The 26463-nt window shown below is 42.1% G+C and overlaps 1 protein-coding gene across 4 annotated transcripts in view; it reads left to right on the forward strand.

Annotated features, from left to right (window-relative positions):
* The window catches only part of FAM135B (family with sequence similarity 135 member B), a 360700-nt gene that overhangs the window by 19180 nt on the left and 315057 nt on the right, over window positions 1–26463 (forward strand). Inside the window, exons 1-2 of one of the 4 annotated variants that reach the window (XM_050802605.1) lie at window positions 1171–1644; window positions 3191–3258. The exons of 1 other annotated variant lie outside the window; for it this stretch is intronic. The gene's annotated coding sequence lies outside the window, so the exon portion shown is untranslated. Of the gene's footprint in view, window positions 1–1170; window positions 1645–3190; window positions 3259–26463 lie in introns of those variants that run through there. 2 more of the 4 variants (XM_050802603.1, XM_050802602.1) reach the window with 2 other exon arrangements.

Here is a 26463-nt window from a genome sequence, read left to right on the forward strand (position 1 = left end):
TTTCCATTGGCATCTGAAGTTAGGGGTCTGAGCCCTTAACCTGCCAGGGTCTGCACTGACCCCAGGCAGTTAGTGTCAGAATTGCTCAGTGTGCAAAACCGACATGTCTGCCAGCAGAAAGGTTTTCTCTGTGAGTGTATTGAAAAATGGTTTGTTTTTCCCTCCTTATGAGAAGTGTCTTTTCATGTCTTCCTCAACACTCACCCAAGGGCAGGGCCCTTATTATTTGTAGTATTATATCCCTAGGGTTGTCTTACGTGGCTAACCTAGTGCCATCCCGAGTTTATCCAGAGTTAGAGAAGATCAGGGTCACCGCTTTGGTAGGTAGAGCCAGTGTATTTAGAAGCACCTTCCCACACTAGATTGAATGCCTGATAAGGCAGGATCGCTGCTCTCTCTCTGGTTTCAAGTTCTGGTGGAGAAGGGAGATGATAAAACAAATAATTTGAAAGTCATTTATTAATTGCTGTGACAAAAGCAACCATAGGGTGCTCTCTGGAAGTTCAGGGGAATGAGGGACTTGGGATCAAGGAAGGCTTTAAAGAGGAGGTAATATGCACCCCCATGTTGATAGGCCAGTTGGACACTTTCACAGGAAGCTCGTGGGGAAAAAGGCATTCCAAGGACAGAGAAGAACCTTTGCAATTGCAAAGACAAGGACCTATAGTAAGGGCCAGGGTTTTCGGGGGCAGTTGTTAACACATATTTAGAATGATTAGGGCTCAGAGAGCATGTAGTGACTAGTGGCAGGAGGTAGGACTGATAAGCTATACAGACCCTGAGATGCAGGGAGTGTCAGGGGGATGGGCTGAGATTTCATCTTGTTTTGGGGGAAGAAATTATATATAGTTTTCTTCCAGTTAACACGGGGTTCCGCTGGAATAACAGAAACCTCATGACGAGGCTTATCCAAATAGGGTTTTATTTTTCTCATGCAACAACCGATCTGGCTCATGCTGCTACTTGTGGGAAGTCATCAAGAACCCAGGCTTCCCAGGATCTCTTCTCTGACATCTTTACTGTATGTCTGTCTTTTTCTGGTTCATGACCATGAGATCTCTTCTCTATAATCAGACATGATGTCTGAAGTCCAAATTCCTGATATATAGGAAGCAGGAAGGGTGAAGAGCAAAAGCATATGTCAGCAAAGTTTATCTCTTTGAATCAGGACAAAGTGTCTTTCTCCTAATTCCATTCACTAGACTTTCACTAACATCTTCTTAGCCTGAACTGACCCTCGTGGCCACCACTGACCAAAAGGGCATCTGAGGAAGTGCCTGTCTGAGTAGGTGTCAGTTAATATCACCATTCTGTTTAGCGAGAAAAGGAGGATAGATTTTGGCTAAGAAACTAGCAGTGCCTGCTAGTGTGAGTGACAGGATCAGCTTACATTTACAAAACTGGCATTGTCAGCCATCAAGGTTACCATGACCTTGTAGCCATGGCAATCAAGCAGCTCATAATGAGGCAACAGATAAACAAACAGTTGATGAAAACGTAGGGTAAGAGGGATTTGTGGTGATTTGGGAGCCAAAGGAAGGAGCACTTCACCCAGTGTGGGGCATGGTTTGGGAAGGTATCCCCAGAGAAAGTGACTCTGTGGCTGAGCTTGAAGGAAGATAATTGGTAGGTGACAAAGAAGAGGTAAGGATGTGCAAGAAAGCTCAGGGAAAAGAGATTACATGATCCTGGCTGGCAAATGTAAATAGTTCTATTGGAGAAGGGTAGAGAGGGAGTGGGTTCTTCTTAGTCTCAACTAGACACATAGGACAACCATTGGTGACACTTGACATCTGCCTACTCAGGAACCACAGGTGTTCCTCTTTAGCAAAAGCCTTTGCAGCAGCCACATGGCAGACAGCTCAGATGCAAGGAAGAATGATGTACATTGGATGGTTCAGGTTCCATAGGGCTTAAAAGTCTCATGCCTTTCAGGAACCATTTATCTCTCATAAGAACTCCGTAGGCATTGCTTGTTGCTTCTTGGCTTCTTCTCTCATGCTAACTATAGAAGTCTCCATAATCAGGAAAACCCAAAATAAGGAATCTTCATCACGTATCTGTAGTTATCCCAGTCCAGCTCCAGTCCTCTTAACAACAGGGGTCATTTTACAAGAAGCAGTACTGTTTTGTTTAAGTGATATATCTGTTTCCAGGAAAACAGCTTAGAAATTTTATCCAGTGGTCAGATTCTTAATGCACAAGGGGAAAAAATGCTAACTGTTTGCCCAGAGCTCTTTAATGTATAGGCTATGAAAAGCATAAAAGGGTTTTCTGAAAGTAGATTATGCTGATTATATTTTTTATTTAAAAATTATTCCTGAGTTACGCAGGAGATTGATTCAATAGGTTCATGATGGTTCATATGGCTAGATGAAAGGCTATTTTGTGTTTATTTCCTTTTTTGTTTTTAATAGACTTAATTTTTTAGAGCAGCTTTCAGTTCACAGTAAAATTGAGCAAAAGGTAGAGAGATACCCCACATCTCCCATCCCCATACATGCACAGCCACTCATCAGCACCCACCTCACCGTGGTTCACTTCTTATAATTGATGAACCTACATTGACAAATCATTATCACCCCAAATCCATAGTTTACATCAGGGTTCACTTTGATGTTGCATATTCTCTTGGCTTTGATAAATGTTTAATGATATGTTTCCACCATTGTAGTATCATGCAGAATAGTTTTACTGCTCTAAAAATCTTGCCCTCTGCCTTTTCATTTTTCAATCCCCCCAGACCTTTGGCAACCACTGATCATTTTACTGTCTTCATGGTTTTGCTTTTTCCAAAATATCATATAGTTAGAATCCTACAGTATGCATCCTTTTCCTGTTGGCTTATTTCATTTAGTAATACTCATGTAAGTTTCTTCCATATCTTTCCACGGCTCCTTAGCTTATGTCTTTTTAGTGCTGAATAACATTTCATCATCTAGATGTACCATAGTTTATTTAGCCACTCTCCCACTGAAGGACATATTGGTTACTTCCAAGTTTTGACAGTTATGAATAAAGCTACTATAAACATGCATATGCAGATTTTTGGTGGACATAAATTCTCAACTAATTGGGTAAATGCAAAGGGCATGATTGCTGGATTGTAAGGTAAGAGTATGTTTAGTTTTGTAAGAAACAACCAAATTCTTTTTTCCAAAGTGACTGTACCATTTTGCATTTCCACCAGCAATAAAAACGTGTCTGTTGTTCCACATCCTCACCAGCATTTTGTGTGGCCAGTGTTTTGTTTTCAAGGTAAGAGAATACCTATACCATCAATGAGGTAAGAATTGGTGAGGTCCTGAACTAAGGCAGTGGCAGTGGATATTGAGTGACTAAATTCTAGAAATATTGCCAATTTAGAATTGACAGATTGTGGTGATAGATTGACCTTGGGTGTTGAATCTTGGTTGACTCTGAGGTTTTGGGTTTGATGACAAGATGATAGATGGTAGTGATACTACCTGCAGACATAGGAGAATAGAGGACACTACCTGCAGACATAGGAGAATAGAGGACCAAAACTGAAGTTTTGAGAGCTGGCAATATGGTACCTCATTATGAGCTATCTATAGTCTGTGGCTTTGGGCGATGTCTGGGTTGGAAGTAGAAATTCAGGGTTTATGGATGTGAAGATTGTAGCTGAATTCATGAGATTTGATGTGACTCCCCAGTTAGAGCATTTCCTGTAGAACGATAAAAGAAAGGGCAGGAGACAGAATTGTGGGTGGTGTGAAAACCAACTTGCAAGGGGTCGGGAGAAAGAAGAGCCTACAGAAACCAACAGTGTCTTGCACAAATTTTGTTGCCTCAGTTAATAGATGTTGACTTGAACTACCCAGCTATTTCTGTCTCCCTGTTATCCTTAGCTAATATAAGCTATGGCTTTCAAACTGTATATTTTTCACTAATCTAGAAGCAAAAAAGAGCAAATGTTACAAAACTTGGTAACAGCACAAGGTTTTGTCCAAAAGTGAGTGATACTGAGAATGCATGTCACAAACAGGTCTGGAAAAGCATTCTGTAAGAGGCTGATAATGAACCAGGTAGTTAAGGGTTAGTAGTATGTGAATTACTTTATTCATTTACTGCTGGCAAATACTTCCTGGTGCTTACTCTGGGATGGATGCTGTTCAGCACATTGGGAATAGAGAGGGAAGAGTCCAGACCAAACCTTCATTTCCCCAGATTCTCAGCCCTAGTGGAAGGAGTCAAACAGTGCATAAATATTTACAAAATATAATAGAAAGTAAAATGCATAATGCAGTAAAGTACAACAAGGGAAGAGGAGGCAGAGAATTTCTGCTTTACATAGAGTCGTTGGTTGAGCAAAGACCCAAATAAAGTTAGGATTTGAGCTGTGTGACTGTGTGTAGGAAAGGCATTCCGTTCAAAGGAAAGCAGGCCAGGGGATTCTGACAACTTCAATTCTTCACAGTAAAATCATACCTATGTCCCCAACAAGCTTGCATCTTTCATAGCTGGAATAACACAGAAATAACACTGGCATGAGGGAGAAGTTATGATTGATCTCTACTATGTGCTAGTGTCTATACTGAACACTTGACCTTTTCTCACTTGTTCCTTACAACCATGTATCGTAAGTCATGCTGTTGCTCTCATTTTGCAGGAGAGAAACTGAGGCTCAGAGAGAACATAATTTGCCCCACGTTCCACTGTTAATGGCTGGTAGAGCTGGAATGTCCGTGGGGGTCTTTCTGGCCTCAATGCCCTTACTTTTCGTTCATCCATCTATGGCATCCTCCACAAATGACTCAGGTGACACTCCCAACTGTGTATTCCACAGGACAAATTTAAACTCGCTGCACTGCAAGGAAGGAACTAGGGCTATATTTGTTTTCTGTTGACTGGCTGACTCCACAATGGTTTTGCAAACCTCAGATAGAATCACTGAATCTATTTAAAGTTCTGCCTGAGACACGTTGATATAGTCAAATAAAAGATGGAATGCTGATCTTTATGTAGTGCGCATAACAAACAAATGTATCCCAAGGCACTCACTGTAGTGCCAAGGTCCCCAGGGATGGCTTCTGTTTAGTTTTATGCACATTTACACAATGCTTGGACTGAATTAAAACAATAAAATTACAATGGAAAAGTCTCTCTCTCTCATATGAGTGGGTAAAAAATTAAGCACTAGTATCAATAAGTTACGAACAGTTCTGTTCTTATTTGTTTTCACTGTTGTATCTGAAAGCTGTTGGTGACTGGGTTGATCTCCTGATTGTTTACTAGCGAATTACCAGTGCATTATTCTCATTGGCAATGGATAGCTGTCTTTAGCATCTGGAGAGGCTTTAGGAAATTACTTTTCAGGGTGACGATATTAGGCTGACTCTGGTTGGAGCAATGGCTTTTACTGCTTAGGGTATTGTTTCTATTTCAAGAACTACCATCTTTTAGAAGTTAGGAAGGAAGTGGCTGTATAAGTTTAGAATTCTCTGAGATATGTATTTCCATGTTATAGGAAGATGGGATCTGTGTGGGAAGGAGCAGGATGAGAGATTGGAGAAGCAGCAGGAACTTTACCCTCTTATCTAGGAGGGTTGTGTAAAGCATTCTACGGATGCTGGGCTGGATTCTGTAGGCACCATGAATTCTTGAAGGATTTTTAAGCAAGGGAACGCCATGAGAAGACTTTAGATTTTTGTGAATTATTCTGGGGCAACGAGGGTGTGGCTGGCTGTTGGTTCAGGCTAGACTTTAGGTCAGCATGTTTTATTCTTAGTGCTCACTTTGACGTTCTCCTACTAGATCGTGCTATCCCTCATTATTAATGTAAGGCCTTAAGTGATCATGAGCAAAGCAGATCACATGATCACAATCTAATGTGGAACAAAAGGTGAAAATGGTTTGAGTTGAGAAGAAATGATTCATCTCAGTTTATTCTTATTTTTCCAGAATGTAATAATTCATATTAATGACTGTGCTTCTGGCTAGAATTCCTGAAATCCACGTGCTCTCTCATGGATTCGCAGGACTTCTACATGACCTCCAGATAAAATGGGCTCTATTTGTGATAAAACATGCATCCTTGGTCTTGAGGGCAGACATCAGGCGGTGTCAATCAATGCATCTGCATTCACAGACCAACCAGCAGAGACAAACCATGATACCTGCATCTGGTAGTGCTCAGTCTTGAGTCCTTCTAAACATGGGACTCCCCTCGCTGAGGCTGTCAGGCTGCCAGTGGAAATAACATGCACATTGTGGAATGGTGCCAATTGAAATCCCTAGTCTCTAAAACTTAGCTCAGTTCTTAACATTGCTGGACAACCCTTTAACACCTCCTTCCTCTGCTCTTGTTTCTCCTTCTGCTCTTTCTCTACTGGAATTTGAGTTGTTCAAAATCTTCCAAATTATACCCTCCTTGCATTGTCTACCTCCCACCACGTGTCCTCGGACCTGGCAGGAGACCCACTTCACCTTCTGCACTAGGAAAACAAAATGAAACCAGAACAGCGTGGGGACCATCCCTATGTAATCTCCCTGTACTCCTGCATACCACTTCATTTGTATGTAGCTCTTTCTGGAAAGAATGGGCCTCTTTCTAAGGCCAGATCCTCCCTACTCCCTCCTATTCTGGATCTCAGCCTCCTTCTTTTCTTCAAGGAACTTGTTCCCTGTGATATTCCTTCTTCCTTCAGAATGGTCAACCTCTTCCTCTTTTCTTGCCCTGGTTCATTAGCTCATTAACATATACATATGATAGAAATTTCTCTGTCTTATCAAACCACATGGCCATCCCTACATTCCCCCCCAACACACACTGTTTCCCCTCCTGTCTCTGTCCTCTCGCTTGATCCTGCACACCCAATCTTGACAAGGTTGTCTCAACTTGTTGTCCCCATTTTCTCGTTTCTTCTTTTCCCACTGAACATGCCTTTGTGCAAATCGCCAAACAGTCTTCTAATTGCACTCTTTAGATCTTTGGAAGGATGCCTCTTTGCATGGTGACCAAGTTGACCATGTCTTCCTTCTGTAAATCACTTCTCTTCACTATTTTTTCCTTGATTTCATTCTTTCCTCAATTTCCTCCTACCTGTCATATAATACTTGTTTTCCTTGTAGTGTATGTTATCTCTAATTCTTGGCTTACTCCTTAAATGCTAAGTTCCTCTCTGGTATATACTTTGATCCTTTGATATTTTTATGGTAAATGCATATCCCAGGTGTTCTTACCTACTTCAGAGGTTTAAATTACCATAGGTTTCTGACTTTTAAGTTGTGCTTGATCCGCTTCTATAAATCCATGCATCCTGCTGGATTTCTCTGGGAGTGCGTTTCAAAGCACCTTAAACTCAACAAGTTCCAAACTTACTTCTACAATCTGTGCTTCTTTGAGGTTCCCGTCTCAGTGGGTAAATGGTACTTTTGTCCATCTGTTTCCCTAAGCTAGAAGCAAAAGTCATTGTTTCCATATATGCCTGTGTCACCATCCCATCACCTGTCCATCTCTGTCCTTCTAATCTTCCTCCATCTTCGTCCTTCCCTCGATGATCCTGGTGAGGCCACCATCATCTCTCAGCTCTATTGCAGTCATATTCTCCCAATGATTTCCCCATGTATACCAGCCACACTCTGCCCCAAATCTGTAGTGCATTTGATATTCTCAGAATGGAGACGAGATCCTGCTCCTCTCACCTTTCTCTAGGAACCCTACAAGGCTTTGCAGTTTCATGAAGACTAACAGCATACATTTCAGCATTGTCTGTGTGCATGATAACTTGTTGCCAGCCACATTGTGCCTCAAATCTGTGGGGCATTTGATATTCTCAGAATGGAGATGAGATCCTGCCCCCTCACCTTTCTCTAGGAACCCCACAAGGCTTTGCAGTTTCATGAAGACTAAGAGCATACATTTCAGCGTTGTCTGTGTGCATGATAACGTGTTTACCTCTCAGATCCATACAGTGCTTTCCCAAAACAGTGGCTTCCAGAGCGAGAGGCATGCATTTCAGTGAATGCTTAAGAGAGTTCATTGGAGCACAGAGAGAAAATGCTAGAACTTTCCTTTATATTGGTTTTGTAATTATAAAATAAGTGAGAAATTGGGCTTTTTAATATTCATATTCTGCATGATTTCAGTACCCTTGCCTGTCTACTTGTCAGACGTCACATGTAGTGTGACCAATGTCCTGAGGGAGGGGGACTCCTAACAAAGCAAGTTGGAGTGATGTCCTCACTTGTCCTTTCAAATCCAGCTTTATTGTGACAATACATTGTCTCTGGTACCCAATTGTGTAGATATGTGGATTATAGTATTTAGTTTTAATTAAACAGACTTCACAAAATGAACAAATGACTCTGAAAGATTCCCTCAAGGAAACAGCAGATTGAAGACAATGCTGATAATTACACAATGAATAGAAATCAAGTAAAAGCTTTTTTCCAGACATATCACAAGTTAAAAAACAAATTCGATCTAATTATATTTGATAATACATTATAAAAATATCCGCAAGACCATTTGAACCAGGGCTTTACACTGATTCATAGCCACAGTGAGCTCCTGCCTTTAAATATACTGAGACTTAAGATATTAGTTAATGTATAAATATAAAATGTACAGAGAATATAATATCTGTGTCTATGTATATGGGTGTGTATGGTTTTTATACCCCCCGGTCACATTGCCTTTCCTGGTACATTTGTTCCTGCTCTTGTTCCTGGGCTTGTGATGTGTGTTCTAAAATGTTTAGGAGACATTTCTCTAAAGCTTGGTGTTTTCTCCTGTCTTAGGGCTCCCACCTGAGAGTCAATGCTTCTTTCCACTCATGTCTTTTATATTTCAGTTCAGGTATTATATCTTTCAAAGCAGTTTTCCTTAAGTCTTGCGTTTATTTCTATAATTATTTTGTTTCCTCATTCACTAGCCTGCATACTCCATGTTGAGGAGAATGTGCCTGCTTTTGCTAATCTCTGGAATCCAGCCCTTAGCCCACTGGCTAACCACATCCAAGGTGTTGCGTTAATAATGAATGAATGAATGGATCAGTGCATACCTGTCAGCCGCTGTGCTAGTTGCACTGCATTTATTTTTATATTTTCCCAATTAATGCTGCTAGTTTCAGAATGTGCTGAGAGCTCTGTGTTGGGGACTGTAAATGTAAGCCTGTTAAAAAGCCAAAAATAAAATCTCCACCCCTTCTTCTCCCCCAAATATTAATCCTTAGTTAGGTAGCATTAGCATGACAATTCAGAGAGGTCGTATCTGCTTTCTAATCTTGTGTTTGTCCTGCTATGCCACCTGCCTGAAGACATACAGTTACATAATTAATTGAGGAATCTCTAATATTTCTTGGCAGTGGTCTCTGTATTCACTCTTGGTATCAGTATAAGCCCATTGTCCAGTTGTAACAGGTGAGCTTAATGCTTTCTTTTTCCCTGACTTTTTTCTTCCTACTTTGCTTCCCTAGTTCCTAAGATGTTACGCATATATCCTGCTCTTTTCTCAGGGTCCTCAATCAACATTGGCTTTATATTAAATTAGTTGTCACCCGAGACACCTAGGTCTGTTCAGAGATGTGCCTAGTCACTAGTTGCCTTGTAAAAAATTATTTGTCTTCTGTTTCCTAGGTCTAATCAATCATTCTAGTTCCTTTTTAACCTTTCATCATTGAGTTCCTTAATCCCAGGAACTTGATTACCTTTCATGTTTTCTTCTTCTTTTCCTGTAACTCTCTTTCTCTCTTTCTTTCTTTCCTTTCTGAAACTTTAAAAATTGAGTGTTTAAAAATTTTAAGCATTTTTTCCATTACTTTCAAAGGGAAAAACCACAGTCCATCCTTCCTTCCCTCCTTCCTTCCTTCCTTCCTTCCTTCCTTCCTTCCTTCCTTCCTTCCTTCCTTCCTTCCTTCCTTCCTTCCTTCCTTTCCTTCCTTCCTTCCTTCCTCGCTCACACACTCTCTCTCTCTTTCCCTCTCTTTCTTTTCTTTTCTTTCTTTTTTATCTCTCTTTCTTGACAGAGTCTTGTTCTGTCACCCAGGTTGGAGTGCACTGGCTATATCTTGGCTCACTGCAACCTCTGCCTCCTGGTTTAAGCAATTCTCCTGCCTCAGCCTTCCAAGTAGGTGGAATTACAGACAGGTGCCACCATGGCTGGCTAATTTTTGTATTTCTTGTAGAAACGGGGTTTCACCTTGTTGGCCAGGCTGGTCTCGAACTCTTGGCCTCAGGTGATCTGCCCGCCTTGGCCTCTCAATGTTCTGGGATTGCAGGCGTGAGCCACCGTGTCCGGCCTCCAATTTTTAATTAATATATTTATTAGGTTGGTGCAAAAGTAATTGTGGTTTTTCCCTTTGAAAGTAATGGAAAACATACTTAAAATTTTTAAATTTTCAGTTGTGATGTTTAAGAGGAGGCTCTCTGGTTAAAGCTGGCTGAATCAAAAGCAAGTTTTGACAGATACAGGAGAAATGAGGTGCCTGGTATTTAATGGGGAAATGTAAATATTGCATGTAAATTGCAACACCCTATTCAAAAAGAAAAAGGAAGAGTGGTGGGTGGCAAATAAAGAAAGTTTATCAAGTGGGCTCATAATGAAATTGATTGGCTTGGGATTGGGAGACACATGTTGAAAGTTTCATGTCAGTAAAATATGCAGGCTTTCTTCTGTCCATAGATAGAGAGTCATGAAGAGCTAACAGCTGACTCAGACAACGCAATAAAATTATTCCTGTCATTTGATCTCCTGACACCCATGTAAATAAAACAGTGTTAGAGGAATGGAAATGTTCCATTACTAGGTAAGGAAAGCAAAAAGGGCTTTCAAATACAAATTGCCTTGGAGTTTTGACACATGTCAGGCTCTGTAAATTCCATAGGGATGTTGTTTCACAGAAATTTATGATGAAAGTTTCAATCATCCAGAAATGTTGAAGAAAGGCATGATGAATACCCATAGTTCCTAATCCCAGGTTTAACAATTGTTAACATTTTGTAATATTTTCTTTATCAGCACATGAATGCGTATTTTGAATAAAATATGCATATGCATATTTTTCTAGATCATTTGAAAGTAAGTTGCAGACTTTAAGACAGTATACTCTAAATACTTTGCCAGGCTTCTCCTAGGAATAAGACATTTTTCAGTGGAACTCCAATGACATCATTATACTGAAGTAAATAAATGATATTTCATAATACTATTTAATGTATGCTCTACATTCATATTTTCCCAATTTCTCAAGAAATTTGCTTATAGATATTTTTGAAGTGGAATCCAATCTAAGTACATGAATTTCTTTTGATGTTATATCTTTATTCTCTTTAAATCTACAACAGTCCTCCAAATTTCCCTTCTCAACACCGCACCCATAACGTTGACTATTTGAGAGTGTGAGCCAGTTTGCTTATACAAATTTCCACATGTTGGAGTTGTCTGTTTTCTCAAAGTGTCATTTACCGTGGTTCTCTGTACCCTGTATTTCAGAAGCACTAGAAGTGAGGTCTAAGGCAATACTTACTGTCCAGTAGAACTTTCTGTGGTGATAAAACATATCCTATATGTTGTTTATTATGGTGGCCAGTTGCCACATATGGTTACTGAACACTTGAAATGTGGCTACTAAAATAAAGGAAATGAATTTTTAACATTTCATTTAATTAATTTTAATGTAAGTAACCCCATGTGGCTAGTGACTACCATATTTGACAACTTGAATAAGTTAAATAGTCCAGCAACTATGCCTCCGAGATGTTTGAAATTTGGTTTCCAATTTTAAAGGTTCTAGTTCTGTTCATCCTCTGGTGAACCCTACGGTTAGACTGAGCGGCAACTGGTATAAGATAGCATGCAGTGAATCACAGACTATGTTCTCCAATTTCTTCTGCACATTTATAGCACAGGCCAGATGGGATCTTCCAATCATATTTCGGGAAGACAGTGATTACCTAGAACTTAAAGTGACCGATGACTGATTCGGAGTGTGTTTTTTTTGAGTGAGGGGATGAATTATGGGAAAACAACTAGATAGGATATTTTATCACCATCTTTAGTTCTGGGGTCTGCTTGGGATCCCACCTCGTCACACCTCCTTAATCCATATTTCTATGTGTTCATAGTCAGCATTTCACTAATGACACAACTGCCTGGTCTTGAATCATCAAAGTAAAGTTTCTATAAATTTGCTGCAGTATACTTATTCAGGAAAGGAAATAAAAAACTTTTAACTGCTGAGGTTGACGTAAAACTTTTAGCTCATCTCCTGAACTAGACATGAAGTAAATTAAACAGAACATCCCAGCCCTCCATATAGTTAACCAAGAGCTTTAAAAATAAAGTAGTTTTTGATACATCACTCATTGCATTGGCATAGATTATTAATTTGTCCTTACTTCTCATCTTGTAAGACACAACGCCATTCTTACTTAAATTCAGTTGTTCAGTCATTAATTTCTCCAGCTAACATTAGTGAACACATTCTAGTGTGAGGCCCCCGCTCTTCCCCGAAAGCATCATCAGGGAACATGGTGCTGGCATCCTCCACTCTGAATCTCAGACTCTGGATGCAGCTGCCCACCTGGTCACATTGCCTTTCCTGGTGCATTTGTTCCTGCTCTTGTCTACTCACAGGCATCATCTCTTGGGTTTTCCAGTTTCGTCTCCAGGTTTGCTTTGCTCTCAGCCTGCCACTGACCTACTTCTCTCTCCTGACCGAGATTCTGACCCACTCTCTTTAACTGGGTCACAGTGCAGCTCTCTTGCTTACTTTGATCTGTCTTAGTTTCAGTGCCAGACAAGAGGAGTCAAGAGCAGGGTCCAGTCTGTCTTCTTGACTCAGAGAGCCTTTACCCTCCAATGCAGGCCCCTTCCAGGTCCTTTGCATATAAGCAAGACCTGGAGCTCTTGTTGGAAGAGGGAAGAACATACTGTCCAGGCTAAAGCCATAGATCAGATTTAAAAGATCAGGTGAGGCCAGGCACAGTGGCTCACGCCTGTAATCCCAGCACATTGGGAGGCCGAGGCAGGCAGATCACCTGATTTCAGGAGTTTGAGACCAGCCTGGCCAATACAGTGAAACCCTGTCTCTACTAAAAACAAACAAACAAACAAACAAAAAAAACAGTTATCTGAGTGTGGTGGCACATGCCTGTAATCCCAGCTACCTGGGAGACTGAGGCAGGAGAATCGCTTGAACCTGGGAGGCGGAGGTTGCAGTGAGCCAAGATTGTACCACTGCATACTCCAGCCTGGGCAACGGAGAGAAACTCCATCTAAAAAAAAAAAATCAGGTGAAACTTGCACCAGGATGTACAGCAACAAGTCAGCAGCCAGGTGAACATGAGATGAGGGCTGAGCAGGAGGCTGGGTACAAGTTACACTCAGCTGAGAGGGCAGAGGCTTTTTGCTGTTTGCAGGGCTGGGCTCTGGGAGCTCTGCTGGCTGTATGCAGTTGCATTATGCAAAGAGTGGGTTGGGCAAAGGCACAAGCCTCAAATGATGACACCAAGAGAGGCTAAAGAATGGACATTGCATTTCTGGGGGATTAGAAAGCGTGCATGGGCATGAGAGAGGATTTTAGAGAGGAAGATCCATCAGTGAAAAAGACAAAGCATTTGGATTTGATCAGCCCTGAGTTTGCTTGTGGTACCACCCCTTACTTACCGTGTAATCTTAGGACAAAGTGACCTTGAAGCCTGAGATGCTCCATCTGTAAACTGGGGATATGATGGACTCCTTGCAGCGCCTGCGAGATCTGAGTGTAGGGCCAGGTGCAGAGTGGGCACTTCAAAAACATCTACTAGAAAAGGATCATGACGGGCAATTGGCAGATGATCTTTGGGTCTAAACACCTGATACGTGCAACGTCAATGAATGCCTCTCCCTTCCTTTCCCTCTACTTCAGAACTACCTCAATCAGGTCTCAGCATTGACTTGGATACTACAAGAGCCCGGCTGGGTTTGTGTATCCCTTTGTCTTCCCGCTTTTGACTTGACAGTTTGTCTCCTGAAACAGCAGCCTCCAATTTTCTTAATTGCAAAATTGCCCTCAAGCCTGTGATTCCAGCTTGTGGCTGTTTCTTCACTAATTGTTTTTAAAGTAATGAGTAAAGCTGTAGTTCTTCTCAACTTCCGAATGTATTCTTCTGCATTCGCAAAAGTCTTAAAATATGGCCGGGTACATTCAAAGTGCCAAGGTACAGAAAGACAGTGTCTGGTGCTGAGGGCCACACTCCAGGGCCAGCGTAGGGGACAGAGCAGCCGGGGCACTTACTGCGGCAGTACAGAATGACTGGATGCCTTTCCTGTGAGGATATGTGCTGACTTGTTTTTCTCTTCTGATGTTCTGGGCAGTGGGCCCACTGTCATCCAGCCGCAGGATCTCTGTTGGGATGATGGAAGAATATCCTGAAATCCTTCCATTCTGGTTTTTTCCATTTCGGAATTTCACTGTCGCTTTGGCAAACCTCCTGTCTTCCTCCCTCCTTTCTTAGAATATTCACTTTGTCCAGAATTCTGTGGCTAATGCTTCATGTGTTCAGAAGACACCCAAGAGGACCCTGTCTATGGATATCACTGAGGCCAGAGGGCTCAGCAATGCAAATTAAACCTCTGTTCTAAGGGGTGGGTATTGTTTTGCTCTCTTTGCATCCTGCGCCATGTGTTGGGGGAAGGTTTTTGAGAGGCCTGGAGGTCTGAAGTCCTGGATCTGAAAGGAGGCTATTTGGTAAGCCCCACCCTAGGAACAAAACATACAGACCAAAGAGAGGTCCACTTGCGTCTCAGGAGGGAGTGAAGAATCTATCCTGAGCATCAGGTCCAAGCCAGGTATCCACTGGGCTGATATTTGCTCAGTGACATCTCGGCCATCTCCCCATTCACCGTGATAGGCTGCAACCTTCTTAAAGTCAAGGATGGTATGCCCCTTACTCCTGTCTTCACTTCCATTGTCTAGCAGTGCCTGACGCATGGCTCCGACAGCCAAATACTACCTGACGAAGGAATGAGTGAATGCAGACATTGGCGCGCTCGGCCTCAGTCTCCTTTTCTGTGAAAATAAATGCAAGGTACTGATATCTCATGCATTGTAGACAAATCAAATGAGATCATACAACTCAAAAATACAGCATACTTTCTATTTTAAGCTCCTTATGCATGTTGGTGATTTTAATAATGATAATTACTACCCATCGAAGGGTTTCTTGACTAATGGGCCTTTCTTTATATCTTAAAATCTCATTCTACTTGACCCTTCTCCTCAGGATTGCTCAAGGGTGAAGTTCCAGCCTCCTCCTTCTGAAACTTCCTTCCCTTCTGCGGTGTCTTAGATTACATCTTACTACTGCTTCTCTCTACTAACTCCCTCCCTGAAAGAGGTGCCCATGCCAGCTACTTCCTCTTTCTCAATGCACTCCTCCTGAGTTGCCACTTGGTTACAGGATCTTTGGTATTTGTGGAGTGCTGTATGTTCACCCCAGAAATTATGCCATGGTGTCTTCAAAACACTCAGACAAGCCATTTACCCAGAGGAGCTGAAGCACAGGTGCTGCAGCCTGGAGGTCGTGGAACTGGGATTCCAGGCTCTTCCTGCTTCACCATGGCTATGAAACTTCTTACAGTGGACTTTGCTCTATCTGGAGGCCCCAACACCCACGCCCTTTCTTGATATAATCCTCTCCCACCCTTCTTGAGTTCCTTGGTTCAGTGGTCTCTCCCTTTTCTAACTCCTGGCTGGCCCTGTCTTTCCTACTGTCACTGCTCTAACTGTATGTGTTCTACTTTGAATTATAATCATTTGGTACTTGCACTTTTCATCCCCATTAGCTTTGGAAGAATCTGAAGATACTTACTATCTCTTTTCTATCTCTCTTTCTTTCAACCCGATTAGCAACAGAACCCGATGAAGCAAGGACTCCATATGTGCTTTTCACCAAAAACTTAGGAATAGAAACTTCCTTTTAGAACTGAGATCTTCAGTTTTATTTATTAACACAGATGTGCCGGTTGCCTGGGATCACAAACATTTTAAGTGCTATGATGTTCTTTTGGGAATAATTTATTATTACTTCTTGGTCTTTCAGTTATTATGAAAATGTAATGTAAATAGCCTGCTGTTAGTTAATTTTTGGATGAGAATACAGAGGAAATTATAGATACTGACCACTCAGAAATATCAGAGAAGCTGTGGTTGAAACTCAGCCAGGTTGGGCTGAGCAGTGACTTTCCCCAGATCTGGACCTAGCTTCAGATTTTCTCTGGGCCTCCCTCCTCTCATTTCCACATCTTGACCTACCTTGTTTCTTTGCACCTCACACTGGTGCTCGCCAGATGGGTAATTCCCTAGCATTTTCTTTTTTATATTAAAAGGCACCGACTCCCTTTTTTTTCAAATGATGTTGAACAGAAAACTCCTATATAGAAAATGGACACAGAGAAGAGCTACTTGGGTTAAATTATGAGTTGGGGTCCTGAGCCTGGCTCAGTTGTCCTGGCATTTACCCTACCCTCCTCTCCCCAGTGACTCCAGGAAGCATTCTAGGACCTGCACACCCTCTGGTGAGAGTTGGAAACCCACAGCTCTGGAGTTCTTTCTTGACTCTCTTTAAACATATGCACTCAGCAACAAAACTGCCTCCCTTGGAGTTGACTTCATTCATAGCAGGACGTTGGAACCTTTATCCCACCCTTGTGAATCCTTGAAAGAACTTCGATGTGACTTGCTCTACCAAATAGGAAAGTATTCTGCACAGTTATGAAAACAAAAATAAATGCCAAGAGCAGTGGAACAATGTGTTGTCCCCAGATGGCCTTGGTGTATGAAAAAGAAGAAATCAGTAGAAAGAAAACAAAGTATCCCACATATATGTACATATAAACATATATGTGGAATACTTTTAACGTATATTATTACATGTTACATATATATGCAATACTTTGTTTTCTTTCTTTTTCTTCTCATTTCTACTTTGTTTCTGGAAGTATTTACATTGATGGATTTATCATCATTATCATCATCATTATTATCATCCTCTATCAAGCCAACCTTGGATAATTGATTCAGCTGGTCATAGAGTTGACTCAGGCTTCTGAGAGAAGGCTGACAGCTCATATGTGTCATTCGGGCAGGATGACAGCCACATGAATCATGCTGCTCTGGGTGGGCGGTTATTAGCAACCTTCTCCTACCCTCGTGGGTTGAACGATACAGAGAGAAGATCATCATTTTTGAGTATGTGCTGGTTTTAAAAAGAAATCAAGGGGCAGTGGCAACGTGGCTATGTCTTGTAGAGGAAGGCAGGCCTGGGTTTAAGTCCCAATAGTCATGGTTGACTGTGAGGTCCTAGGATGATTTATATAGACGACTGAAGTCTGAGCTTCATGTTTTATCAAAGAGAGTGATCCTACTCATTTCACAGTGTTCTCTTCAGGGTTAAATGCGATATGTATAAGGAACCTCGCACAGGTCCTAAATAACTAGCCCTATGGAATTACAGTATTGGCCTAACATTTCGTTTGCATACCTTGACATGGACTTGAAAACCAAGAGAAGTTAAATGTCAATCCTGAGGTCACATTTAAATATATTTGTGGTAATTTATTGTATGTGTTCTCTGCTTTCATCATGTCACTGGGCTTCTCAAATCCTCTGGGAAAGATTTTTTGTAATCTCTTCATTACAGAAAGTCGTAACATCTTAGAACTGAAACAGACCTTTGCTGACATCTGGCTTTTTTTCCTTACTTTACAAATGAGAATTGGTGAGTTGTTTCCTTGATGACCAGGATGCGTCCCTAGCACCTGGTCCACTTTCTGGCTCAGGTGTGTGCTTGACACCCCTGCAGATCTCAGCTGCCTTGCAGTGTGAGCCAGGACTGCTGTCAGAGGATACGTGGGGAATAGTAGCTTCAACTCCTGTTAACTAGCCTGGAGGTGACCTGTGACAGGACGTTAAAAAAAAAAAGAAACTGTGGGGAGGGGGGAGGGGGGAGGGATTGCATTGGGAGTTATACCTGATGTAAATGACGAGTTGATGGGTGCTGACGAGTTGATGGGTGCAGCACAGCAGCATGGCACAAGTATACATATGTAACAAACCTGCACGTTATGCACATGTACCCTAGAACTTAAAGTATAATAATAATAAAAAATAAATTAAAAAAAAAAAAAAGAAACTTATAACAAAGGATTGACTCCTTGTTTTTTAAATGAGCATCTGATCCTTATCTCACCAGTTCCCTTTGCTGTGGATTGGAAGAGAAAATAGGAAAACCCAAGCTCTCTGAATACAGGAACTTTGGCTGTATGATGCCAGGGCCCCCTCTGCAGGAGTCTAAGCCCTACCTCAGTCCAGATCCGAATCACGGTCTGTAAAGAGCTGAGGTTCAGGGTAGAGTTATTCTTTGCCATCCTTAGCTATTGCCTTGTTGTCACATTGTTGTAGTAGAATAACCACAGCTCCCAACATCACATCTGTGTTCAGGGCAGAAGAAAAGAGGAGTACAGCACCAGCCATTTTTCTTCCTCATTTGTTCTTTTTTAATAGAAAAAAAAATCCTTCCAGAAGCCTCCCAGAATATTTCTTCTTTTATTTCTTAGTCAAAACAGGGTCACCTAGAGGACCATCCTAGAAGAAATGCTGGAGAATGAATAACTGTCTTCTTTTCCCCAATCTTAATAGTCTGAAGCAGGCACAAATGTATACTCCAAGGCATGGGGACGCCTGAGAATGAAAAGCTCTTGGGTTAGACAGTCCCTGCCATGTTTGGGTGAAGCCCCTGTTGGTGTGAATTGGCTCTGGGACCTTTGCCATGTCCCTTTATCTCCACTTCCAGGGTGTGTGTGTTTCACCCTCCAGGCTGTTGTTTTGCATTTGGAGGAAGGCGTTAGCTTCTGGGGCTGTGGGTGTCTCAGGCACTGCAGTATAGCACTGGGTTGTTGAACTCATAGGCTTTGAAGCCAGACAGTCTATGGAATCTTCCATTCCCAGCTCCGCTGCTTACGAGCCATGTGCCTCTGAGCAAATTATGTCCCTTACCTGTGCCTCAGTGTTCTCATCTGCAAAACGTAGGTATTGTGTCTGCCTTCTAGTAATAAATGTGATAATGAATGGAATGGATAATGAATAGGAACTGCTTAGCATGATGTATCACCCAAAGTAAGAGCTTAAACTATTGGTACAACAACAACAACAACAACAACAAAAAACAGTAGTTAATCCTTACAGGATGCTTCCTACAGGCTGGCCTCATTCACAGTGCTTTGCATGTATTAAATCAGTTCACCGTATCGCAAATTGAGGAGGAAAGTTCTACAGTTCTATTCATTTTACAGCTGATGGAGCAGAGTACAAGGATGTATGAAGTAACTCCCTTAGGCCGCCTGGGATTTAAACTGATGCTTTCTGGACCCAGGGTCTATGGCCAATCTCTATTTTAAAGTGACTCACAGACTTTCAAAGGGGGCCTGCTTCTTAGCTCTCCAGTCCCCTTTGCTGTAGATTGGAAGAGCAAACAGGGAAACCCAAGCTTTCTGAGTATAGGAGCTTTGGTTGCACAATGCCAGGGCCCCCTCTGCAGTAGTCTGAGCCCTACTTCAGTCCAGATCGGAGTCAGGGTCTGTAAAGAGCTGAGGTTCAGGGTGGAGTTATGCTTGAAGAGGATGAGACAGAGAAAAACTGGCCATTCATCATCATCATCCCACCAGTTTGAGTATTGTATCAATACAGCCTGTGTTTCTCATGATTGGCTGGTCCTTGAGACTGTTGATAAGGCATTAGAGAGCTTCATGGTTGTTGATAATCTGAGGAGAGCCCTCTCTAGTGACAGACTGTCACGGGCATGGAGGATTTTTTGAAGTGCCTTTTCAATTTTATGAGTTCAGGATCCTGCAGCCCTGGAGATTTATAATTGTCCCTGCCACTGCTGTTTTGTGCCTTCTTCTAGTTTCTGCCTTGTTTATCTGCTTTTCTTCCCTCATAGTATTTTGGCAATTGTGAAAAGTGGTTCTGGAAAAATATCAACAAATCCTCTTACTGCCCAAGAACTGACACTTTTGGAGACTACTGATGTTTATGGCAAAATAGCCTGAGTCCTTTAATGTCCTTCTTGATTGTTCTGCCAGCTACGATTCCTGCAAATCCCTGTCATTCTTCATCACAAATTTCCCCAGTTCCTTTTGCTCTGGGCTGATTTGGGGATGGGGAGTGGGAGTGCGCGTGGATTCAGACGCCCAGCCTCTGCTGTATTCCCTGGGCTTGCCTGTGTAGGGAATTTCACACACATGCACTGTGTGGCCACCAGTACATGCTGGCAATTTCGCAAGTCAGAAATCCCACACTTCACTTTGCCTCTGCTTAAATTAGCCATGTGCTGCTGGAAAATTATCATTTGCTACTCCCTCTGAATTCAGCGTAACTTCTACAACAGCAGAGAACTAAATGAGCTCCTAAATCAGGGGTCAGAGTACATTTTCTGTAAAGGGCTAGATAGATGGTACATATATTAGGTCTTCCAGGCCATATGGTCCCGGACTCAACTACTCAACTACTCAACTCTGCTTTTATAGTGAGAAAGCAGCCACAGACAATACATAAATAAATGGCTGTGTTCCAATAAAGCTTTATTTACAGAAACAGACCGTGGGCCAGAGTGGCAGTAGATTTGGTACCAGGAAGGAAGCATGGAATTCTCTGGACACATGTACTAACTCTTTTGATCTAATGGCCATCCGTGTCAAATCCAGGAAATATTTTCAGATTCTTTCTACTCTGTTCCTTCCTTCCCAAAGCAACCTTGACCATCTTATTTCAGGCCATAACCGTCTTACCAAGTTTACCTGGATTATCCAATCCAGACACATCAGATCTCCATCTTCTGATGTGTCATTTTGACTCCTGACAGACTGAATTTATTTGTGAATTTGTTCACTTAATAAATATTGAATTCCTCATGTGACAGGTTACCATTGTGTTAACTCTTAAGGCTTTAAAGGTAAACGGAAAAAAGACAAGGTTCCCACCTTCACAGAACTTATAATTTAGTATGGGAATATGTAAGTATGCTACTATGTGCTCATAAGAATATATGCTTTGTTTATTTATTTATTTATTTGAGATGGAGTCTCATTCTGTCACCTAGGCTGGAGGGTAGTGGCATGATCTCAGCTCACTGCAACCTCTTCCTCCCAAGTTCAAGTGATTCTCGTGTCTCAGCCTCTCACGTAGCTAGATTACAGGCATGTGTACCACGTCCAGCTAATTTTTTTTTTTTTTTTTTTTTTGAGATGTAGTCTAGCTCTATTGCCCAGCCTGGAGTGTAGTGGCGCAATCTCAGTTCACTGCAACCTTTGCCTCCCAGGGTCAAGTGATTCTCCTGCCTTAACCTCTCAAGTAGCTGGGATTACAGGTGCCCATCAGGGTGCCTGGCTAATTTTTCGTGTGTGTTTTTAGTAGAGATGGGATTTTGCCATGTTGGCCAGGCTGGTTTTGAACTCCTGACCTCATCCAATCAGCCTGCCTCAGCATCCAAAAGTGTTGGGATTACAGGCATGAGCCAGTATGCCTGTGCAAGAATGTATACTTTATATATGAAATAGATGATTATTGTAAATCCTATAAAGCATAAAGGATGATAAAAATCCTTGTAAAGTGAAACATGAATGTCAGTTTCCTGCTGCAAAGCCTTCAGTGGCTCCCCTGTACCTGGTGGAGAGTCACCAGCTCAGTGTAAACAAGGATCACCACTGGGACTTGGTGGCGCCATGCTCATCATCTACATTCTGTCTTGTGAAATTGGCTAAGTCTCAGGAAGGGCTTGGGATCTGAAATTTTAGCAACATCTGGGGTGATACTGAGGCAGTTGTATGAGTATCACACCTTGAGAAACTCCAGCCTAGACACTGTGACAATATGGCCCTGCAATGGCTCACATACTTTCCATGGCCTACACCATCTCTAGCCGTCTCTGCCACAGCTCTCATACCTGCTCAGTGTTGGAGATGCCTGTTGGAGATGCTCAGTGTTGGAGATGCCATGCCCCATTTCCCACACCTCCACACCCTTCCCTCCCTCTGTGTGTCTGCACACACTTACATCCCATGCCCTCTTCCTTTTCTTCTGGCTCCCGCTCGTCTTCTTAGGTCTAGTGTGGAGAGTTGCTGGCCATCCCTTCTCTTTTCTAGAAGCATTTCACCTATTTTTTTATCACCTATGTTTTTAATTCCACATGTAAGGCTTTGTTGTTGTTGTTGTTCCTTTTGTTTTTCTTTCACATGTTCTTTGTTGTCCCAGTTTTGTTCTCCCCAAAGCTTCCCAGGATGATTTTCCTCGTCCTTCCCCTGTTTTATCTTTCCACGTCCGCGGTGAGAGAAATGGGGTATGACTCCGGGAAGGGAGCGTGGTTTCTGTCTCCACCATCTGCTTTTCCCTTCGTCTCACTAAGTGCTGATGTATGCAGCGCATACCAGCGAGGCCTTTGCTTTCCCTTACAACATGAATGTCCTTTTCATCTTCTCTTTGATAGAGAAAAAAGTGCTTCTAAAGAGGATCAAGGGAATATGGTGGAAATCACCATTTGGTGTATATTTTAGTAATGACGAGTCTAAGGAAAGCTTTAAAATGATCTTGTTTTTTTCCAGCTGGAGGCATAATCATTACCTAGGAATTGATAGAGCTGCCTATAGAAGAGTCAGGTAAATCCACAACCCACCAGCCTCGTGACCTAGTGGGCAGGGATTTCCCACTTAGGCATTAGATAATGCCTTCTCCCTAGGCTGGGAGCATGGATTACATTGAAGGAGCAATACACAGAAGCTAAGACCCTAACCTTGTAGTCGCCCGATGAAAACACTTCCTCTCCACTGCCTTCACCCTCCTTAGAAATGGACTTGTTTTGGCAAATTGCAAATCTGCAGTTCAAAGATACAAAGGATTAGGAAGATTACCTGACTTTGTAAATTGCAATTAGCTCTTAGTTCATTTTGATGACTTCAATGTCGGTGAAGCCAAAATACTTCGGCTATATACCCAATGATATTTGTGAGGATTTAAAGTATAAATCTGGGGATTTTCACAGTTTTGTTGTGTTTGGGTGATCGTGTCATTCAAACCATAACATAAGGGAGACCTGTTGAATCCTTGTGGGCTGCCAGTGATATGTTGGTGACTTGTTCACTCAGTCTTTCAACACATGTACTGACCACCTACTATGTGCTGACATTACATTCGGTCCTCACGTACACTTCTGAGTAGATAATTTATTTTTCCCACTTATAGAGACAGAAATTGAGGCTCTGAAAAGTCATACACAAAGGCAGACAGCTTGTAGGTCTGGATCTGGCATATGGAGGGTGTAGATCTGATTTCAGAGCCTGTACACACAACCACCGTTCCTGGCCTTCCAAACCAATCCAGTAGGACTCAGCCACTGCAATAGCTGTCTACAGCATGAATTATGCATGAAGTCAGGTACTTAGAAACCGTACCAACATAGAGGTGATGGACCCCTTGCTGATTCCCATCTCTTCCCATCCTATTATTCACCCATCCATCTATTCATCCATCTGCCCACATACCCACCTACCCATCCATTCACAAGGAGAATAATGCTAGACAAGAAAGAACAGGGCCAGAATGTAGAAGCAGTTGATCTCTCAGGCCTAGATATTTATTTCTTCCTCAGTTATCTCTTCTATACAATGGGGGTTATTATGGTAATAATAAAAACCTACATCTTAGGTTTGTTTTAAGGATCAGATTAGGTAATACATGGAAAGTTCTCAGAATGATGTCTGGCACTTTATACTTATTAGGACATTGTTATTGTTTATTATTATGTCATCTATATTATGCTTCATTTTGCATTGTTGGCTAGAATCTTAAGAGATGCTGTCAGACCAAGTACTTGGAATGTGAAGAATATGAAACCCTGGTTCATTTGGACTTTAGTGACTTTGAAATCTATGACAATTGTGCAGCCCAAGGTCCCACTGCAGTTTACATTTCTCCTATCTGTAATGAAAGAGAATTTGCTGAGTAAACAGGCAGAGCTAGTGTAACTGCTTGGAGACATATTTAACCTCCAGAGTACTTTGAAAGGTCCTAAATGCCAGCAACACTGTATTTGTTGGATTTGAAGCCATCTTACTTTTACATTAAAATAGATCCCCCAAGGACTTCCTCTTTCTGAAGGTCACAAAATTACACTCAGTTCCCACATTTATACTCCGATTGGCTTGAACACATCTTTCAACCAATTTCAGCTAAGTTCCCTAATTTATAATTCAGTGCTCATCTGTTATCTTACGATTTAAGTGAGAACATTGACTCAATATGTTTATTGAATGTCTACTACATGCCATGCCCTGGGCTGAGGGATAGTGACACGAAGGTGAGAAACTGTGGACAGAGTTCTTGTTCTCGTGGAGTCTGCAGCATTGTGGGCAACATAGGCTGTGCATGAGACAAGGAACAGATGCCTGGTGCACAGTAGGTCCGTAGTAGTTAATTGTTTCCATCCCTTCTGATTCTAAATTTAGTGGAGCTCTGTGTGTGTGAAGCCACAATAGCATGAAAGTGAGACTCCTCCAGATGGACGGAAACAAATCTATGTTTACAGAATCCTGCCCCGCTCGTCGACTTTTAAATTAAGACCTGAGTGATGGGGGAAGAAAGAGTGCAGAGTGAGGCTTTAGTACTAGCCCTGGTTCTGCAGTTATTTACTCCGCAGTATCAAGACAATATTAGAATATGTTTGGCCTCCGTTTCTTCCTCTGTTTAGTAGGCGGTTCAAATAGCTAAACTCCCAGGTTCTTTCCAGGAGAAGATGCTGGGATTTGACAGTTATTTTGTAACCTCTGCCAGCGGCACTAAGACTCTAATATCCCTCAAAAGCCATCACTTAAGGGAGGCATCTAGGGCAGTCATTTTCCATTTGACGAATGAAGGAGAAAATGGGTCACTGAAACATGGCTGTGTTCCAGTCATCCACTTCACGTGTACCTGATCCCGTTTTTTGGCCTGGAGAACTGGCCTTTGAAGAGAACCTTGGCCAAGTCCGTGGCTTAAACACTTAGGCTGCTTTTCAAAAGGCATTTTCAAAATTATTCTTTTTTTTTTTTTTTTTAATTTTAAAAGCAGTGGAATTAAAGGGAGTTTTTGTGCAATTACCTTCCTTTTTACCTGCCGTATTCTCCTCTCCTACATCCGGTCTGGACTAACTCAGTGACCCACCCCGGTTCTGGGAGTCAGTGCATGAGTTGCAGGCGTAGCTCGACTATCTATATATTACCTTGGGGAAAACCACACACTATCCCCAGGAGTCAGATTTTTCTTTAGTGAAATAAGGAGAGAGTAAGTTCAGCAAAAGCATAGCAAAGATCCTTTTACTTTATGAGGATTACGTAATTTAATCTGCCCTCACCTGATGGAGTCAGTAGTAGTATTATCTTCACTATATAGGTACTGAAGCTGAGGTCCATCAAGTTTAAGGAATTTGGAAAATGTCGCAAAAATAACATGTAGGGTGCTGAGATTTGAACCTGGGCAGCCTGGCTCCAAGACCTGCTCTCTGGACAACTATCTTCTACTGTTTCTAAAAAGGGGTCTAAGAACAGCAATATGGGCCCTGCTGATTCTATGGAGTGACCTGGACTCTGGACCCTGACCCTTAACTGTATGTGGTACCCTGGCTTCTGCTTATTTTTTGGGCTGATCTACAGCATTCTGCTAGTTGAGCAAATCCCCAGCTGCAAGAGAAAGCTTCTTTTTGCTTGTGGAGGTGAGGGTGTCTGGGACCAGCAGGGAATGGGCATATACTTCTCTTACATCATGAAGATAGTGATAGTCATTTTGCCTCTTTTTATTTTTTGTCACTGGGACCTAAGTGAGAGAAGGCAGGGGCAGGAATTTGTTAGAGTGCCTACAGTAAATATTCTTGTATAAATAATAGGTATTTTACATATGGGATATATATTGATAACCTATCAGCACTCCTCCAAAATGAGCATCTGTTTGTAATGTGAACTTTTCACAAGTGAGATTTCTGAAAGTGGGCAAAAAAGCTGATGTCCCCATAGTAGGCAATGATGTTACAGAGATAATGACAGCAGGCCTGAGAGTGCCTTGGCTTTCGGTCTTGCATCTTTCCTGAAACTCATTTTTAACTTCTGAGTGCTGTCCAGGTGCTGAGATGCCCCTCCATGATCCCCAGTTTCTGATATTGTATTCTATTCATGAGCTACTAGTCTTCTCCCACCTTAACCCACATAACTCCTAGGACATTGTGGAGATGACAGAGCTGAACTTCCACGGGTAGCTCACAGAAGACGTAGCTTCCTCCTTCTTCTCTTGGATCATTTGCTCTGGCCAAACCAACTGTCATGCCATGAGGACACCTAGGCAGTCTCATGGACGGGTGCGCAGGAAAACTAAGGCACCTGCCACCAACCAGCACTACCTTGCCAGACAGAGGAATGAACCTTCTGAGGATGGATTCTCC

The sequence above is a fragment of the Macaca thibetana genome, chromosome 8 (assembly GCF_024542745.1).
Source record: "Macaca thibetana thibetana isolate TM-01 chromosome 8, ASM2454274v1, whole genome shotgun sequence".
NCBI classification, from domain to species: domain Eukaryota; kingdom Metazoa; phylum Chordata; class Mammalia; order Primates; family Cercopithecidae; genus Macaca; species Macaca thibetana.